The following is a 4,376-nucleotide window of genomic DNA, read 5'->3' as shown; positions in this document are numbered from 1 at the left end:
TGCATGGGGTCGCTATGAGTCGGTTCCAACTCGATGGCACCTGACAACAACAACAAATTAAAAGAAGATGTAAATAACACACATAAGAAATGATATGGGTAGCATCACAACAGAACCAATGAAAATAAAAGGGATAATAACAGACTACTATGAAGAATTTTACTCCAATAAATTTGAAAATCTAGAAGAGATGAATATATTTATAGAAAAGCATTATGACCTACATAAGTTAAAAAAGAATAAAGTAGAAAACTTGAACACACCTATGACAAAATAATTGATCAGGTAGTTAAAAAACTTCAAACAAAAAATAGTCCAGGCCTAGACAGCTTTAATGGTAAATTCTACCAAACATTCAGAGAAGAGCAGATATCAGTTTTACTCAAGATATTCCAGAACATAGAAAAGGATGGAAAACTCCTGAATACATTTTATGAAGCAAGCTTAAACCCTTATACCAAAATCAGGCAAAGACATCACTAAAAAAGACAAGACAGACTAATGTGCTTCAAGCTGAGGGAACTGTTAAATAAATAAAATCAAGCGTCAACTTGCAATATTGAAGGATTCTATGGATAAAATGGGGTCCTGGTGTGGCACTGTGGGTTAATGGATTTGACAGCAGTCGGTTTGAACTGCATAGTTGGTGGTTCAAATTCACCAGCCGCTCCTTGGAAACCCTATATGGACTTGCTATGGGTCAGAACTGACTCGACAGCACGTAACAACAACACCACCATGGGTAAAATATTGAATAATGCAGAAAGTATCAAAAGAAGACTGAAGGATGCACAGCAGATCAGAAAGAGATGGTCAATGTTCAATTATTTGAAGAGGTAGCATACGATCAAGAGTTGATGACACTGAAGGAGGAAATCAGAGGTGCACTGAAGGAGTTGGTGAAGAACAAAGCACTGGCAATTGATGGCATACAAATTGAGGTCTTTCAACAGTCTGATGCATCACTGGAGGTACTCACTCATCTATGCCAGGAAATTTGGAAGACAACTACTTGGAGACCTGACTGGAAAAGATCCATATTTGTGCCCATTCCAAAGAGAAGTGAGCCAATGGAATGCAGAAGTCATCAGACAATGTGTTTAATATCCCATGCAAGCAAAATTTTGCTAAAGATAATTTGAAAATTGCTGCAACCATACATTGACAGAGAACTTCAAGAGGTTCATGTCAGATTCAGAAGAGGACGTGGAATGAGGAATATCATTGCTGATGGCAGATGGATCTTAGCTGAAAGCAGAGAATACCAGAAAGATGTTTATCCATGCTTTAGTGACTACACAAAGGCTTAAAATTGTATGGATCATGACAAGTTATCTACAACATTGAGGAGAATGAGTATTCTCAAGCACTTAATTGTGCTCATGAGGAGCCTGTGCATAGACCAACAGGCAGTTGTTTGAATAGAACAAAGGAACATTGAATGGTTTAAAATTATGAAAGGTGTGTGCCAGGGTTATATTCTTTCACCATACTTATTCAATCTGTATGCTGAGCATATCATCTGAGAACCTGGATTCTATGAAGAAAAATGTGGCATCAGGACTAGAGGAAGACTCATTAACAACCTGCAATATGCAGATGATACAACCTTGCTCACTGAAAGCAAAGAGAACTTAAAATACTTACTGATGAAGATCAGAGACCAAAGCCTTCAATATGGGTTGCACCTTCATGTAAAGAAAACAAAATCCTCACACTGGACCAATAAACAACATCTATATAAATGGAGAAAATATTGCAGTTGTCAAAGACTTCATTTTGCTCTGATCAGCCCTCAACACTCATGGAAGCAGCAGTCAAGAAACCAAATGATGTCTTGCATTAGGCAAACTGCTGCACAAGACCTTTTTAAAGTGTTGAAGAGCAAAGATGTCAGTTTGAGGACTAACATGTGCCTGACCCAAGCCATTGTATTTTCAGTAACTTCATCTGCCTGTGAAAGTTGGACAATGAATAAGGATGACTGTAGAAGAATTGATGCATTTGAGCTATGGTGTTGAAGGACAATATTCAAAGTACCACAGACTGCCAAAAGAACAAACCAATCTGTATTGGAATAAGTACACCCAGAACGTTCCCTGGAAGCCAGGATATCCAGACTTTGTCTTTCATACTTTAGATTCTTATCATGAGGGACCAGTCCTTAGAAAAAGATATCATATTTGATAAAAGAGAGGGTCAAAGAAAAAAGGAAGACCTCCAGTGAATGGCTTGGTACTGTGGCAGCAGTGATGGGCTCAAATGTAGCAGTGATTGTAAAGTTGGCATGGAACTGGGCAGTGTTTCATTCTGTTGTGCATAGGCTCGCTATGAGTTGGTGCCGACTTGATGGCAGCTAACAACAACAACATACAAATCCAAATCCAACCTCTAATATTACCTTCAAGGAGCTCTGGTAGCGTAGTGGTTACGAATCGGGCTGCGAACCTTAAGGTCAGTGGTTCGAAACTACCAGCCGCTCCGCGGGAGAAAGATGAGGCTTTCTACTCCCGTAAAGATTTACACCCTCGGAAACCCTGTACAGGGTCGCTATGGGTTGGAACCGACTCGACGGCACTTAACAACAACAACAACAATATTACCTTCAATGGAGAGAAACTGAAAGCACTCCTTTGTGAAAAGGAACCAGACAAGGATGCTCTTTATCACTTCTCCTATTCAGTATTGTGCTGGAAGTCTTAGCCAGATAAAAGGAAAGAACGGGAAATTAAAGGCATCCAAATTGGCAAAGAAGTAAAATTCTTTCTATTTGCAGATGATATTATCCTATACTTAGAAAATCCAAAAGGCTAAGAAAGAAAATTTTTGGAACTCATTATAAGATTCAACAAAGTGGCAGGGTACAAGATCAATGCATAAAAATCCGTTTGATTCCTATACACTAATAAAGACAGCTCTAAAAAGGAAATTAAGAAAACAATACCATTTACATTTACAATAGCCACCCAGAAGATGAAATACTTAAGAATAAATCTAACCAGAAAACAAAAGACCTATGCAAAGAAAACAGTACTACTACAAGCAGTAATGCCAGAGATGGAGGCAGAGACGATGTCATGGAAAGACGGAGTGGCTGGGGACTCTAGACTCAAAAAGGGAGAGGGGCTGTGTGCTGGTGGTCGGGGGGCTGGCATGCAGGTTGTTTGAATGGTTATATATTCCTGAGTGCTTTGGTATATATCCAAAAAAATAAAAAGAAACATAGGGATTGGAAGCAAATGCTTTTGAATGATGATGCATGGAGGGGATTGAAACCATTGCAATGAAATGAAATACGATAGGATGAATGTAAAACTGATGCTGTCCCATATAAACTATCACTCATTTCACAATAAAACTGTACACACACACACACACATATATAAACACTACTACTACAAGAAACCAAAAGGCACATACAAAAATGGAAGAATATACCATATTCATGGATAGGAAGACTTAACATTGTGCAAATGTCAACACTACCCAAAGCAATCTATATATATAACTCAATCCCAATCCATATTCCAATATCATTATTTAAAGAGATGTACAAAATTATCACAAACTTTATATGGAAAGGAAACAGACCTAGGATAAGCAAAGCATTACTTTGGAAGAACAAAGTTGGAGGCCTCGTGCTCCCTGACCTCAAAATTTACTACACACTCAAAGTGCTCAAAACAGCATGGTACTGTTTTGTACAATACAACCCATAGATCAATGGAATAGAATTGTGAACCCAGAATGAAATCCATTCACATACAGTCAGCTGAACTTTGATAAAGGGCCAAAACACATAAAATGGGGAAGTGATAGAGTCTTTAACAAATGGTGCTGGTAAAACTGGAAACTCATTTGCAGATTCAAATTAATGAAACAAGACCCATATCTCATACCATATTAAAAAAACAAACTTAACATGGATTAAAGACTTAATGTAAAGCCTAGAACTATAAAGATCATCAATGAAAAAAATAGGGACACATGTATGGGCTCTAATACATGGCATAACTACACTATTAACTAACAGAATACAAAATAAGTGACTGGGCTCTCCTAAAAATTAGACACTTATGTGCACCAAAATTTTCATCGAAAGAATAAAAAGAAAGCCTACAGACTGGGGAAAATTTCTTTCTTTCTTTTTTTTTTTTAATGTTTTATTGTGAATTATATGATAGTTTATATGGGGGAACTTCAGTTTTACATTCATTCCATCATATATCATCTCACTGCCATGGTTCCAATTCCCTCCATGCATCATCAACCACCCAAAGGGTATATTCCAGAAACCCACACCGTACACTTCCCCCTCCTCCCCCCAGTTTTCAAGCCATAGTCCCTTTCCCTCTCTGGGTCCAAAGTCCCCAGTC

Source organism: Chrysochloris asiatica, unplaced genomic scaffold, assembly GCF_000296735.1.
Source record: "Chrysochloris asiatica unplaced genomic scaffold, ChrAsi1.0 scaffold00050, whole genome shotgun sequence".
Lineage (NCBI taxonomy): Eukaryota > Metazoa > Chordata > Mammalia > Afrosoricida > Chrysochloridae > Chrysochloris > Chrysochloris asiatica.
This window is presented reverse-complemented; position numbering follows the sequence as displayed.